The sequence below is a fragment of the Coregonus clupeaformis genome, unplaced genomic scaffold, assembly GCF_020615455.1.
Source record: "Coregonus clupeaformis isolate EN_2021a unplaced genomic scaffold, ASM2061545v1 scaf0843, whole genome shotgun sequence".
Classification (NCBI taxonomy): Eukaryota; Metazoa; Chordata; class Actinopteri; order Salmoniformes; family Salmonidae; genus Coregonus; species Coregonus clupeaformis.
The window spans coordinates 174171-191163 of NW_025534298.1; the positions used below are offsets into that span (position 1 = coordinate 174171).

Sequence of the window (16993 nt, forward strand, 5' to 3'; positions counted from 1 at the left end):
CTAACGTTACCGCTATGTGCCAGCTAAGTGTGCATGATATTTTCTAATAGTAAAACATTGCGTTATGTTTTGATTTGCTGTGAGATTAATGATTTAGTTAATTTGCAGTTCAGTAAAAAAGAGTGCCCCGCTTGTGATGTGTTGCATGCAGGCGTTTGCGAATGCTAACAACAACAAATGCAAACGTCATAGGATGGAGTTGGAGGATACTTTTCAGACAAGCAAGTTTGACAAATCAATGCCCATTTAACAATATGCTAAAGACTGGCAGACGTAAGAAAAATAGCTAGAGAAAATCTTAATCTTCAAACCAGAGTTTCAGAATATAACCTAATGTAATGACAACTATTTTCTTAACGGCATCAGCCTTTTAGCCTGTAGATTCTGCTTATTAAGGAATTCACCACTTCCTATTAAGTTACACAGACAATGTAAGTTAGTACAACTGACTGCTTAATACATGGTACTTAAATTACACAGGCATTAAAGCGAACATGTTCACTTGAGTTAGTACAACTGACTGCTAGATGTTAATACATGTTACTTAAATGACACAGGCATTACACACACGTTCACTTGGCCAGTAAAACGGACTGCTATCAACTATGCCTACATGTTACATGTTAAATTGAAGACACACAGACATAGTTTGTTCTTTTACACACGTTAACTTGGTGATGCTAAATGTTAGCTAGGCCTACCAGTTTAAATGGAAGACACATATGATCTCTGAAGACACTGATCTTTACATATTTGCGCTGTGTTTGTTCCGTAGTTGTCTGGGGATGGGGGTATGTTTCACATAGGCAGACTGAGCACGTGGATCTAGAGGAGAGATATGACGTCAGAAGAGGTAATGTTCAGCTTTCATTATCAATGTGACATCTTGTCAGTCCGCTGCTGCCTAACATGCTGACCAAACTGGCTGCGTGGAGCACGAGCAATGTACGTCTCTGTGAGCTTTCCCCCCACCCGGATTGTGCAACATCTGCCCATTTATTATTTTCAAAATTCTTCAAGCTCTGTGAAATTGGTTGTTGATCATTGCTAGACAACCATTTTCAAGCAGATATAAGTCAAAACTGTAACTCGGCCACTCAGGAACAATCACTGTCTTCTTGGTAAGCAACTCCAGTGTATATTTGGCCTTGTGTTTTAGGTTATTGTCCTGCTGAAAGGTGAATTGATCTCCCAGTGTCTGGTGGAAAGCAGACTGCACCACGTTTTCCTCTAGGATTTTGCCTGTGATTAGCTCCATTCCGTTTCTTTTTTATCCTGAAAAACATCCCAGTCCTTAACGATATTTAACACTGCGGCAGGCCTACAAGCCTGACTTAGCGGTCTGAAAACTTGACTTAACCGTTGCAAAATGACCTGACAGTGAACAAGACGACTAACCAACAGCCAGCCAGTCTGAGTCATGGGCTTTATAAAGCTACAGCAGTGTGGAAAATCTTTTACCGACTGAAACTGGATTTTCCTGCATGCACAGTTTTAGTTCAAGCTATTCCTGGGTTTGGCAATCCAGCATGTTCTGCCCTGTTATTTTCATCTACTGTCATTCTGAGTTTTACTTCCTCCTATTGGCTAGTGGGAATGGGGATGTCAACACATTGTGTGTGTCACTAATGCAGTGTTTTCCACCAGGACATAGAGTGCGGCCAAATAGGAAAAGTAGCCAGCCAGGGTCCTGGGGGTAGGGTGAAGCTTGCTCCCCAGGGTCCTGGGGTAGGGTGAAGCTTTGCTCCCCAGGGTCCTGGGGGTAGGGTGAAAGCTTGCTCCCAGGGTCCTGGTTTGGGGGTAGGGTGAAGCTTGCTCCCCTGGGTCCTGGGGGTAGGGGTGGAAGCTTGCTCCCCTGGGTCCTGGGGTAGGGGTGAAGCTTGCTCCCCAGGGTCCTGGGGTAGGGGTGAAGCTTGCTCCCCAGGGTCCTGGGGGTAGGGTGAAGCTTTCTCCCCTGGGTCCTGGGGGTAGGGTGAAGCTTGCTCCCCATGGTCCTGGGGGTAGGGTGAAGCTTTCTCCCCTGGGTCCTGGGGGTAGGGTGAAGCTTGCTCCCCATGGTCCTGGGGGTAGGGTGAAGCTTGCTCCCCTGGGTCCTGGGGGTAGGGTGAAGCTTGCTCCCCTGGGTCCTGGGGGTAGGGTGAAGCTTGCTCCCCTGGGTCCTGGGGTAGGGTGAAGCTTGCTCCCCTGGGTCCTGGGGGTAGGGTGAAGCTTGCTCCCCTGGGTCCTGGGGGTAGGGGTGAAGCTTGCTCCCCTGGGTCCTGGGGGTAGGGTGAAGCTTGCTCCCCTGGGTCCTGGGGGTAGGGTGAAGCTTGCTCCCCTGGGTCCTGGGGGTAGAGGTGAAGCTTGCTCCCCTGGGTCCTGGGGGTAGGGTGAAGCTTGCTCCCCTGGGTCCTGGGGGGTAGGGTGAGCTTGCTCCCCTGGGTCCTGGGGGTAGGGTAGCTTGCTCCCCTGGGTCCTGGGGGGTAGGGTGAAGCTTGCTCCCCTGGGTCCTGGGGGCAGGGGTGAGCTTGCTTCCCCCTGGGTTCGAAATGTTTTGCCGAAGGAGCTCTCTTTTAGTAGACTGGTACATTCTGATGCCTTGATTCCATCTGAAATACACCAGAGAAATGATTTAATTCGTTATTGAGTTTACCTCCCAGATTGGAAACATTTGTTTTGGTATTGTGTAGAAAGACACAACTTTACCATTTTTAAATGACTGAAAATGTCTGAATTCTAGTGATGGGGGAAAAAATCGATACAGTTACATATCGGGATATTACTTTTGACGATGTATCGTTTTGACAATATCTCAATATTATTTTTGCGCTAGTTGGCTGCACCTGCACCAAAACTGCAATATTTTTCCTTTATACAGTGAGGGAAAAAAGTATTTGATCCCCTGCTGATTTGTACATTTGCCCACTGACAAAGACATGATCAGTCTATAATTTTAATGGTAGGTTTATTTGAACAGTGAGAGACACAATAACAACAAAAAAATCCAGAAAAATGCATGTAAAAAATGTTATAAATTGATTTGCATTTTAATGAGGGAAATAAGTGAGTTGAGTTGATGCCAAAGAGCTATTTGGACCAGAATGAGGCTCTCCACTACCTATTGGTCCTGCAGTGATGATTCATCATGAAAAACTACAAGGAATCTAGTAAACAGCCATAGAAATCACAGGAGCATAACACAATCATAAAACAGCTATTTAAAAACATTGACAGGTCAAGGAATCAGCCTCAAAATCCTTCATCAATGATTTAAAAACACCAGTAACCATCAACGTTGCATGATTTCTGAATGGCAAAGGTACGTAGGAGATCGACTTTATTCAGTGAGTTCGACACCTTTCATAAACTAGTCAACCCCTTCTGTTAAGTTGTCAATCAAAGCACAGTAGATAGCCTACAATGAGTCACCACTACGGCGTGGCTGGTTATGTGAAACACGCAAAATGAAATAAATGGATGCACTAAAAAACAAGAATTAGGCTAAGTCGTGGATTTCGACTCATCCTTACATGGACGTGCAAATTCACGAGCATCATCGCTCTCCCTCCGTGTAAAGAAATCTACTGCAACCAACCACAGCGCACAAATTGTACCGGGAGGTGGGGCAGACAGCAGACCGCGTTTCCCTATCATTGCTCGCTTTGTGATTGACCGGCAACTATCCTATCAATAGATCGCTAGAAGATGCATAGCTTTCATTCTAGCGGGAGAGGGCTCGAAGGACTAGCGAATCGAGCGTTTTAAAGAGATACTTCGGGATTTTGGCAATGATGCCCTTTGTCTACTTCCCAGATTCAGATGAACTTCGTGGAAACAATTTCTATGTCTCTGTGTACAGTTTGAAGGAAGTTGCTAACTAGCATAGCACAATGACTGGAAATCTATGGTAACTGCTAGCATGCTAGTAAGTACCATATGCTTCAGTCATTGCGCTAATGCTGGTTAGAAACGTATTTTCAAACTGTACACAGAGACATAAAATGGTATCCACGAGTTCATCTGACTCTGGGAAGTAGAGCAAAAATCCCAAGTATCCCTTTTCATGAGAACTAGCCAAGTTAATATTTATTTACATTTACATTTACGTCAATTAGCAGACGCTCTTATCCAGAGCGACTTACAGTTAGTGAGTGCATACATTATTTTTGTTTGTTATTAATAAAAAAATTATACCCCCGTGGGGAATCGAACCCACAACCCTGACGTTGCAAACGCCATGCTCTACCAACTGAGCTACATCCCCTGCCGGCCATTCCTCCCCTACCCTGGGCGACGCTGGGCCAATTGTACGCCCCCATGGGCCTCGGTCGCGGCCGGCTGCGACAGAGCCTGGATTCGAACCAGGATCTCTAGTGGCACAGCTAGCACTGCGATGCAGTGCCTTGAACCACTGCGCCTCTCGGGGTGGGGAAAAATTAACCGGCTGATTAGCCGCTAAAATGGAAAACACTGCAAATTACACCCTATTATCCCCTGTAAAGTGCACTACATTTGATCACCTCCCTCTGGACCCGGGTCTGCAGTACACACTGACCCCATCACAGAACTGTCATATCCTTCCCACACACTGACCCCATCCAGAACTCTCATATCCTTCCACACACTGACCCCCACCACAGAACTGTCATATCCTTACACACACTGACCCCCACCACAGAACTGTCATATCCTTCCCACACACTGACCCCCACCACAGAACTGTCATATCCTTACACACACTGACCCCCACCACAGAACTGTCATATCCTTCCACACACTGACCCCATCACAAAACTGTCATATCCTTCCACACACTGACCCCATCACAGAACTCTCATATCCCTTCCACACACTGACCCCATCACAAAACTGTCATATCCTTCCACACACTGACCCCATCTACAAAACGGTCATATCCTTCCACACACTGACCCCATCACAGAACTCTCATATCCTTCCACACACTGACCCCATCACAGAACTCTCATATCCTTCCACACACTGACCCCATCACAGAACTGTCATATCCTTCCACACACTGACCCCATCACAGAACTGCCATATCCTTCCAAGCACACTGACCCCATCACAGAACTGTCATATCCTTCCACACACACTGACCCCATCACAGAACTGTCATATCCTTCCACACACTGACCCCATCACAGAACTGTCATATCCTTTCCACACACTGACCCCATCACAGAACTGTCATATCCTTCCACACACTGACCCCAGTTCAGAAGGTGTTCCATACTCTTAACTGTCATGTCAACTATTGTTTGTGTAGAAAATATGATGTGATTGTGCACATGCTAAGCGGTGGTCTGGATGTTCAGTGGTCCCATCCTACAGCGGTGGTCTGTGTTACGCTGTTGTCCCATCCTACAGCGGTGGTCTGTGTTCCACTGTGGTCCCATCCTACAGCTGTGGTCTGTGTTCCACTGTTGTCCCATCCTACAGCGGTGGTCTGTGTTCCACTGTTGTCCCATCCTACAGCGGTGGTCTGTGTTCCACTGTTGTCCCATCCTACAGCGGTGGTCTGTGTTCCACTGTGGTCCCATCCTACAGCGGTGGTCTGTGTTCCACTGTTGTCCCATCCTACAGCGGTGGTCTGTGTTCCACTGTGGTCCCATCCTACAGCGGTGGTCTGTGTTCCACTGTGGTCCCATCCTACAGCGGTGGTCTGTGTTCCACTGTGGTCCCATCCTACGCGGTGGTCTGTGTTCCACTGCAGTAGTGCACTACATTTGATCACTGCCCTATGGAACCGGGTCTGCAGTAGTTATTCTGCATTGATCCATAATGGTGTTATTCTGCATTGATCCATAATGGTGTTATTCTGCATTGATCTACAATGGTGTTATTCTGTATTGATCTACAATGGTGTTAAGAGTTCTGCATTGATCCACAATGGTGTTATTCTGCATTGATCCACAATGGTGTTATTCTGCATTGATCTACAATGGTGTTATTCTGTTTGATCTACAATGGTGTTATTCTGCATTGATCCACAGTGGTGTTAGCCTGCATTGATCCACAATGGGTATGTTATTCTGCATTGATCTACAATGGTGTTATTCTGCATTGATCTACAATGGTGTTATTCTGTATTGATCTACAATGGTGTTATTCTGCATTTGATCCACATTGGTCGTTATTCTGCATTGATCCATAATGGTGTTATTCTGCATTGATCTACAGTGGTGTTGTTCTGTATTGATCTACAATGGTGTTATTCTGCATTGATCCACAATGGTGGTATTCTGCATTGATCCAGCAATGGAGTTATTCTGCATTGATCTCCATTGGTGTTATTCTGCATTGATCTACAATGGTGTTATTCTGCATTGATCTACAATGGTGTTATTCTGCAGTGATCCACTTAATGGTGTTATTCTGCATGCTTACCCTAGGGCTGTGTCTCAATAGTCTAAATCTACATATGGCGGTGCGGCGATTCCCAAACTCTCCCTCCCTGTTATGGCTCCTGCTTCCCCTCTATCAAACTCCCTCCCTGTGTGGCTCTGCTTCACCTATCACTCCCTCCCTGTGGTCTGCTTCCACCTATCAAGCTCCCTCCCTGGTGGCTCTGCTTCCACCTATCAAACTCCCCTCCCTGTGGCTACTGCTTCTCTCCTATCAAACTCCCTCCCTGATAGCTCTGCTTCCACTATCAAGCTCCCTCCCTGTATGGCTCTGCTTCCACCTCTCAAACTCCCTCCCTGTGCGCTGCCCAAGATCCTATCAAACTCCCTCCTGATGGCTCTGCTTTCCACTATCAGACTCCCTCCCTGTATGCCTGCTCTCGCTTCCCACCTACTCAAAACTCCCCTCCCGTGGCTCTATGCTTCCACTATCAAGCTCCCTCCCTGTATAGTCTGCTTCACCTATCAAACTCCCTCCCTGCCTATGGCTCTGGCTTCGTCCTATCAAACTCCCTCCCACTGTGGCACTGCTTCCACCATCAAACCCCCCCATGGCCTGCTTCCCACCTATCAAACTCCCTCCCTGTAGGCTCCACTCACCTATCAAACCTACCTGCACGGCCGCTTCCACCTATCAAACTCCCTCCTCTGTGTGGCTCTGCTTCCACCTATCAAGCTCCCTACCTGTATGAAGCTCTGCTTCCACCTATCAAACCCCCTACCTGTGTGGCTCTGTCTTCCACCTATCAAACTCCCTCCCTGTATGGCTCTGCTTCCACCTATCAAACTCCCTCCCTTGATGACTCTGCTTCCTCTATCAAACTCCCACTCCCTTCACTTCCACCTATCAAACTCCCTCCCTGCTTACTCAAACTCCCCCCCTCTTTGTCTTCCACCTATCAAACTCCCTCCCTGCGAAATAGCTTCTTCCACCTATCAAACTCCCTCCCTGCATGGCTCTGCTTCCACCCTATCAAACTCCCACTCCCTGTGTGGTCTCTTCCACCTACTCAAACTCCCTACATACTGTGGCCTGCTTTCCACCTGTCGCTCCCTCCTGTGATGGCTCTGCCACCTATCAAATCCCTCCCTGTGCGGCTCACCAGCTTCCACTGTCAGGCTCCCACTCCCTGTAAGCCTCTGCTTCCACCTGTCAAGCTCCCTCCCTGATGCCCGCTTCACCGCCTATAAAATCTCCTCAAGGCTCTGCTCCCACCCATCAAACTCCTCCTGTGGTCTGCTTCCACCTCAATTCCCCTCCTGTTGTGGCATCTGTTTAAAACCCCTCCCTGAAAATATGGCTCTGCTTCCACCATCAAGCTCCCTCCCTGCTGCTTCCACCTATCAAGCTTCCTCCCTGTAACTTACCTATCAAACTCCCTCCCTGTGCCTGCTTCCACTATCAAACTCCCTCCCTGTGTGGGTCTGCTTCTCCTATCTAACTCCCTCCCTGTTATGGCTCTGTCTCCTATAAACTCCCTCCCTGTAATGAAATAACTCACCTATCAGACTCCCTCCCTGTATGGCTCTGCTTCACCTATCAAACCCCTCCCTGCATGGCCTCTCCCCCACCTATCAAACTCCCTCCCTGCCCTACGGCTCTGCTTCTCTCTATCAATACTCCCCCCTGTGGCCCACCTCTCAGACTCCCTCCCTGTGTGTTCCACATCACTCCCTCCCTGCGCAATGAGCTCTGCTCCCACCTATCAAACTCCCCTCTCCTTGTAGATCCGCTTCCACCTGTCAAACTACCTCCCTGTATGATCTGGTTCCACCTATCAAGCTCCCTCCCTGTGTGGCAATAGCAGCCACTATCAAACTTCCCTACCTATGTGACCTCCCACCTATCAAGGCTCCCTCCCTGTGTGGCTCAGCTTGCTCTATCAAACTCCTCCTGTGTGAGCTCTAGCTTCCACCTATCAAACTCCCTCTCCTGTGTGGCACTGCAAAAATTCCACCTATCAAGCTCCCCTCCCTGTGTGAAACAAGCCTTCCACCTATCAAACTTCCTCCTGTGGCTACTGCTCCACCTATCAAACTCCCTCCTGTATGGCCCTGGCTTCCACCTATCAAACTCCTCCCACTCCTGTTGGCTCTGTGCTTCACCTATCAAACTCCCTCCCTGTGTGGCTCAGCACTTCCACTATCAAACTCCCTCCCTGTATGGCTCTGCCCACTATCAAACTCCCTCCCTGACAGCATAATCTGCACTTCACCTATCAAACTCCCTCCGTGTGAATAGCTCTGCTTCCACTATCAAACTCCCTCCCTGTTGGCTCTGCACTTCCACCCCTGTATCAAACTCCCTCCCTGCCCTTATGGCTCTGCTTCCCTCTATCAAACTCCCTCCCTGTATGGCTCTGCTTCCACCTATCAAACTCTCCCCTCCCCCTGTGAAATGGCTCCTTCCACTATCAAACTCCCTCCCTGTATGGCTCTGCTTCCACGTATCAAGCTCCCTCCCTGTATGGCTCTAGCTTCCTTCTATCAAACTCCCTCCCTGTATGGCTCTGCTTCCCACCTGTCAAGCTCCTACTCCCTGCCTATGGCTCTGCTCCTCCTGTATCAAACTCCCTCCCTGCCTATGGCTCTGCCTCCCCTCATCGAGCTCCCTCCCTGCTTGTAGGCTCTGCTTCCACCTATCAGGCTCCACTCCCTGTGGCTCTGCTTCCACCTATCGAGCTCCCTCCCTTGTGTGTCTCACCAAGCCCTCCTATCAAAGCTCCCTCCCTGTTGGCTCTGCTTCCACCTCTCACTCCTCCCTGTGTGGCTCTGCTACCACCTATCAAACTCCACTCCCTGTTAAATCAACAGCACCCACTAACTCAGACTCCCTCCCTGCCCTGCCAGCTTCCACCTATCAAACTCCCTCCCTGTGCGCTCTGCTTCCACCTATCAAACTCCACTCTATGGCACTCACCTGTCAAACCCCTCCCTGTGGCTCTGCTTCCACCTATCAAACTCCCTTCCTGCATGGCTCTGCTTCCCTCCACATCTGTGTTCACTTCGAGATACTATGTGAAGGGGACTGGGCAAGGAGAGGGTGAAAAAGCACTATTGAGATGCCCCCCCTTGGGGCTGTTTTAGTACTTAAGCAATGCATCCTTCCCCTCCTTCCAGGACCCAGTGAGGAGCTGCCCCCAAGGAGATCCCTCACACGCAAGCTGCTGTCACTTTCAAATAGAGAGGTAAACCCGTCTGCGTCTCCAGGCCCCTTGGACCCTAGTCTGAATAGGTGTTCAACGTAGCTAATCAAAATCAAGCAAAGTTCTATAAAATAGAGTAACACAATGTTTCCACATCATATTCATATGCTGTAAAGCCCTGTCTGTCACACAAATCAGTTTCCAAAACATGAGTGCTATCTTTACATGAAATCTGTTTGTTTAGCTGTTACTGTATCAAGAGTCCAAAGTGTGTCAGTTTTACCACCTCTACAGATGGTGCTTTCATTCAATGAGCAGTATAAGCTTTTAGTAAATGTCTCTATAGATAGTGTTTTCTTCAATGAGCAGTATAGCTTGTTTACAGTAAATCATCTCTATAGATAGGTGTTTTTCTTCAATGAGCAGTATAGCTTGTTTGCAGTAAATCATCTCTATAGATGGGTGTTTTCTTCCAATGAGCAGTATAAAGCTTGATTCACAGTAATCATCTCAGATAGTTGTTTTCTTCAATAAACAGTAAGCTTGTTTATTAAATCATCTCTATAGATAGGTGTTTTCTTCAATGAAACAGTGTGGCTTGTTTACAGTAAATCATCTCTATAGATGGGTGTTTTTCTTCAATGAAGCAGTATAGCTTGTTTACAGTAAATCATCTCTATAGATAGGTGGCTTTTCTTCATCATGAGCAGTATAGCTTGTTTACAGTAAATCATCTCTATAGATAGGTGTTTTTCTTCCAATGAGCAGTATAAGCTTGTTTACAGTGATCATCTCTATAGATGGGTGTTTTCTTCAATGAGCAGTATAAGCTTGTTTACAGTAAATCATCTCTATAGATGAGTGTGTTTTCTTCACCATGAGCAGTATAGATTGGTGTACAGTAAATCATCTCTCTAGATAGGAGTGTTTTCTTCACATAACAGTATAGTTGTGTACAGTAAATCATCTCCATAGATAGTTGTTTTCTTCAGTGAGCAGTATATAAGCTTGTTTACAGTAAATCATCTCAATATTAGATGCGATTGTTTTTTCTTCAATGAGCAGTATGGCTTGTTTACAGTAAATCATCTCTATATAGATAGTTGTTTTTCTTCAGTGAGCAGTATAGATTGTGTACAGTAAATCGTTATTGTGTGTGTTTCAGAGTCTGGACTATGACAGCAGTGAGAACCAGCTGTTTCTGGAGGAGGAGAGACGAGATGAGCTTCATAGTGAGTAGAGACCCCACACCCCCACCACACCCCTGCACCTCACCCCCTCCACCCCCCACCACCCCCACCACCCCCACACCCCCCCCACCCCCTCCACCCCCCCCACCCCCCATCCCCACACACACTGACAGACGTCTCCTCTCTCTCTCTCCCCTCCCTTCCCCCTCTCCTCCTCAGGGGTTCAAGTGTTTGGAGATCAGTCGGTGGGTGGTCATGTCAACCTGATTGGGTTCTGACTGGACTCATTGCCTGTTGCATAGATGGTCGCTGTGAAGAGAGCCTGGCTGGGGTCAAGTACTTCGTTGTCAAACAGAATATCCTTCCACGCACATGACCCCATCCCTTAACTGTCATATCCTTTCACTGAGTAACCCCATCACAGAACTGTCATATCCTTTTACACACTGACCCATCACAAGAACTGTCATATTCTTTCTACACACTGACCCCATCACCAGAACTGTCACTTGTATCCTTCCACACACAGACCCCATCACAGAACTGTCATATCCTTCAACACACACTGACCCCATCACAGAACTATCAGTATCCTTCCACACACTATCCACAGAACTGCCTTATCCTTCCACACACTACCCAATCACAGAACATCATTATCCTTCCACACACTGACCCACAGAACATCATATCCTTCCACACATGGCCCAATCGCAGAACTGTCATATCCTTCCACACATGACCCAATCACCCAGAACTGTCCTTATCCTATCCACACATAACCCCATCACAGAGCTGTCATATCACTTTAAAACCCACTACACTGACCCCCACATCTTACACAGATTAGTGGCGTATCCCCCCCGGACAATAAGGTCATATCCTTCCACACACTGACCCCATCACAGAACTGTCATATCCGCCACACACTGACCCCATCACGAAACTGTCATATCTTCCACACACTGACCCCATCACAGAACTATCCACTTATCCTTCCACACACTGACCCCATCACAGAACTGTCACCATACTTCCACACTCTGACCCCCAGTTCAGAAGGTGTTCCATACTCTTAACTGTCATGTCAGCTTCGTTGTTTGTGTAGAAATTAACAGTGTGATTGTGCACAATCTTTCTGCGGTGGTCTGTGTTACGCTGTGGTCCCATCCTGCGGTGGCTGTGTTCCACTGTGGTCCCATCCTGCGGCGGTGGTCTGTGTTCCACTGTGGTCCCCATCCATGGTGGTCTGTGTTCCACTGTTGTCCCATTCTACAAGCGGTGGTCTGTGTTCCACTGTTGTCCCCATCTACAGTGGTGGTCACGTATTCCACTGTTGTCCCATCCCTACCAGCGGTGGTCTGTGTTCCACTGTGTCCCCATTCTGCAGCGGTGTTCACTGTGGTCCCATCCTACAGCCCGGTGGTGTAGCCTGTTTTCCACTTTGTCCCCATCCCTAGAGACGGTGGTCTGTGTTCCACTGGTCCCATCCTACAGCAGTGGTCTGTGTTCCTGTGGTCCCATCCCAGCGGTGGTTGTGTTCCACTGTGGTCCCATCCTACAGCAGTGGTCTGTGTTCCACTGTGGTCCCATCCTGCGGTGGTCTGTGTTCCACTGTGGTCCCATCTCTACAGCGGTGGTCTGTGTTCCCACTGTGGTCCCATCCTACAGGCGGTGGTCTGTGTTCCACTGTGGTCCCATTCTACAGCGGTGGTGTGTGTCCCAGTGGTCAACCATTCTACTGGCGGTGGTTGTGTTCCACTGTGGTCCCACATCTCTGCGGTGGTCTGTGTTCCCTGTGGTCCCATCCTCAGCCGGTGGAGTGTGTTCCACTGTGGTCCCATCCTGCGGTGGTCTGTGTTCCACTGTGGTCCCATCCTACAGCGGTGGTCTGTGTTCCACTGTGGTCCCATGCCTTGGTGGTCTGTGTTTTCACTTGGTCCCATTCTGCGGTGGTCTGTGTTCCACTGTGGTGTCCACCTGCGGTGTCCTTGTTTCACTGTGGTCCATGCTGCAGGGTGGTCTGTGTTCCACTGCCTGGTCCCATCCCTGCAGCGGTGGTCTGTGTTCCACTGCTGCCAGTCCCTCCTACAGCGGTGGTCTGTGTTACTGTCGGTCCCATTCTCCACGGTGGTTGTGTTCCCTGTGGCGATCCCATCCTGCAAGCGGTGGTCTGTGTTCACTGTGGTTACATGCTACAGCGGTGGTCTGTGTTCCACTGTGGTCCCACATCCTCGCGGTGGTCTGTGTTCCACTGTGGTCCCATCCTACCGGCGGTGGTCTGTGTTCCACTGTGGTCCCATCCTACAGCGGTGGTCATGCCAAAAGAGACTAGCCTTCCTCTCACTCCTACCAACCAGGTCAGTCATGTTCAGTTTAGTTTCTGAGAATCCCCAGATCATGTTGGATTTTCTTGGCCAATTCCGGGAGGGCACTCTGCAGACCAGACCACTCTCCCAACACGTCAAGAGTTTGGGTAGAGCAGAGTTTAAAAATCAATCCCTCGAAAACATGACAGTGGACACACAATGTCAAGGCAGAAAGCTTCTGGCTAATTTTGGCCACAGCCAGCCAGTGGTTGTTAGCTTGTAGAGCTATCTTCATAGTGCATAAACTCACCCCCAAATACACAATCTAGCTAGCTTACAGGTTTGTTTACGGCGGGTCTCTGGATGGATTTCAGGCGCCCCAACTCCGCCCTTTTCTCTCTGTTAAGCTGGCATTGGTCTAAGTACAGGCTGTAATGCTGGAACATTGGTACACATTGTGGGAGTCAATCCCTAGAGAGACCAGGTCCAGTTCAGTGTTGTCTTTGTTCAGCCATTGACATTTGTCTCCAAAATGAGTTTAGAATATTGTGGATTCAGGCTATCAATCTAATGGAGCTCGGAGGTGTTTTCTTTAATGGAGGCTTCTCTAATGTCAAACATGTAGGGTGTGAAGTGTATTACCGAAGGGCAGCTCTCTAGGCCCTGTCTCTTTTCGTGTTCTTATTCCACTGACCTGCCCCAGCATTAAACAAAACATGTGTGTCCATGTATGCTGATGATTCACCAAAAACCGCATCAGCAACCACGGCTAATGAAATCACTGAAACCCTTAACAAAGAGAGTTAGTCTGTTTTGTAATCGGTGGCCAGTAATAAACTGGTCCTGAACATCTCTCTCTAAAACTAAGAGCATTGTATTTTGGTACCGTATTCCCTAAGTTCTAGACCTCAGCTATCTGGTAATGAATGGTGTGGCTGTTGAACAAGTTGAGGGACTAAATTACTTGGTGTTTCCTTAGATTGTAAACTGTCATGGTCAAAACGTTATAGATTCAATGGTTGTAAAGATGAGAGAGGTCTGTCACCGTAATAAAGAGATGCTCTGCTTTTTGACTCCACCTCCACAAAGCAAGTCCTGCAGGCTCTAGTTTTGTCTTGATTATTGTCAGTGATATGGTCAAGTGCTGCAAAGAAAGACCTGGTTAAGCTGCACATGGCCCCAGAACAAGCAAGCTACGTCTTGCTCTTCATTGTAATCAGAGGGCTGATATTAATACTATGCATGCCAGTCTCTGTTGGCTGGGAAGAGTTGAGGAGAGACTGGCTGCATGCTTCTTCTTTTATAACAAACATTGTGTTGGAAATTCCAAATTGTTTGCATAGTCAACTTACACACAGCTCTGACACACACACCCCTTACCCCACCAGACATGCCACACGGGGTAATTTCCCAGTAGCCAGGTCCAGAACAAATTCAAAGAAACGTACAGTATTATACAGAGCCATGAGTGCATGGAACTCCCTTCCACCTTATATAAGAGCAAATGAACAGCTAAACCCTGGTTTTTAAAACAAATAAATCAATACCTCATGGCGCTCCCCCATGACCCTGTGTGTGTACTGACTAACCCAGTGCATTCGGAAAGTATTCAGACCCCTTGACTTTTTTCCACATTTTTGTTTTGCGTTGCAGCCTTGTACTAGAACAGATTAAGTTAAAAACAATCTACACACAATACCCCATAAACAAAGCGTAACAGGTTTGCAAGTGTATTACAAATAAAAAAGGTGATACACTTATTTACATAAGTATTCCAGACCCTTTTGATATGAGACTCGAAATTGAGCTCAGGTGCATCCTGCTTCCATTGGTCATCCTTGGGGATGTTTCTACAACTTGATTGGAGTCCACCTGTGGTAAATTCAATTGATTGGACATGATTTGGGAAAGGCACACATCTGTCTGCTATAAGGTCTCACAGTTGGCCAATTGCATGTCAAGAGCAAAAAGCAAGCCATGAGGTCGAAGGGAATTGTCCGTAGAGCTCGAGAGACAAGAATGTGTCGAGGCACAGATCTTGGGAGGGGTAGCGAAACATTTCTGCAGCATTGAAGGTCCCCAAGAACACAGTGGCCTTCATCGTTCTTAAATGGAAGAAGTTTGGAACCTGCAAGACTCTTCCTGGAGCTTTCCTTTCGACCAAACTGAGCAATCGGGGAGAAGGGCCTTGGTCAGGAGAGGTGACAAAAGGCACCTAAAGGACTCTGACCATTAGAAACCAGATTCTCTGGTCGATGAAACCAATATTGAACTCTTTGGCTGAATGCCAAGTGTGCGTCTGGAGGAAACCTGGCACCATCCCTACGGTGAAGCATGGTGGTGGCAGCATCATGCTAGTGGGGATGTTTTCAGCGGCAGGGACTGGGAGGCTGAGTCAGGATCGAAGAGGAAAGATGAACAGAGCAAAGTACAAAGAGATCCTTGATGAAAATCTGCTCCAGAGCTCTCCAGGACCTCCAGACTAGAGCGAAGGTTCACCTTCCAAGACCATGCAGAGGTGACTCCGGGACAAGTCTCTGAATGTCCTTGAGTGGCCCAGAGCCTGGACTTAAACCCGATCTAACATCTCTGAAGAGACCAGAAAGTAGCTGTGCAGCGCGCGCTCCCCATCCAACCTGACAGAGCTTGAGAGGATCTGCAGGGAGAAGAATGGGAGAAACTCCCCAAATACCAGGTGTGCCAAGCTTGTGGCGTCATACCCAAGAAGACTAGAGGCAGTAATCGCTGCCAAAGGGACTGCAAACTCTTATGTAAATAATTGTATCAAAAGTTAAATTTTTTATACATTTGCAAAAATTTCTAAAAAACCTGTTTTGATTTGTGTTATGGGGTATTGTGTGGCAGATTGAAGTGAGGGGGAAAAAAAACAATTTTATCCATTTTAGAAAGAAGGCTAGTGGCGTAACAAAATGTAGAAAAAAGTCAAGGGTCTGAATACTTTCCAAATGCACTGTATATGTAACTGATGGCTGCACACACGCTACATGTTAATGTTTTTTAAATGGATGGAAATTGTAAAGTATTTTTTCATTATATTTGGACCTCAGTAATCTGGTTGCTTCGCCATTGCGGAATCAGTTCATGGATCCTAATAAATATCTAATCAATACCTCATTGATCTGGATGCACTGCCAATCATCCCCACCTAATTTAGATATTTAGCCCTTCAGACAAAAGATCTGTTTGAAGCCATAGAGGTGGTTGGTGGGGAGAGGACTGGACCTTGCAGGCGTGGTGGCGTGTGATTGAGTTGTTGCGGTCCTTGACCTCTGCCCCTCCCAGACAGTCGAGAAGTTTTACCGGAGGTGGCGGCGGTCTCTCCATCTCGCTCTCATCCTCACTGGGCTGTGCTAAACTCCGCCTTCGTCATGGTGGGGGCTGTTATGGTAGGCGTTTTTTCGAGGTAAGAGAGACGTGCGTTTGTGGCCTTGTTTTGAGGTAAGTGCTCAAGGTGTGAGAAAACCTGAGTCGCTTCTAGCCAGGAGATCTGAAGCTAACAGACCAGGGGCGTAAGGCGGCTGCTAGTAAACTGAGATCCAGGGAAGTAAACAGCTGTAGTAAACAGACCAGATGTAAACGGCTATGGTAAACAGACCAGGGAGTAAACAGCTGTAGTAAACAGACCAGGGAATGTAAGCCTGCGAAAGTAAACAGACCAGGGAAGTAAACAGCTGTAGTAAACAGACCAGGGAAGTAAACTTAGCTGTAGTAAACAGACCAGGGGACGTAAGCTATGTAGTAAACAGACCAGGGGCGTAAACAGCTGTAGTATAAACCGTAACTTTTTTAGCATGTATTAGCATATCTCAATACATAGCAGTATATCATTGTATATTGCTCCAAGCCACTTACAGTCATGTGTGCATACCATCGTTATGGTGGTTCGACCCGCTGCCCCCAGGTGGTAGGGTAGGTAACAA

At 47.7% G+C, this 16993-nt stretch overlaps 1 pseudogene; it reads left to right on the forward strand.

The window, feature by feature from the left end:
• Positions 1 to 16441: 16441 nt before the first annotated feature.
• Positions 16442 to 16993, forward strand: part of LOC123485767 — a 31142-nt pseudogene continuing 30590 nt past the window's right edge.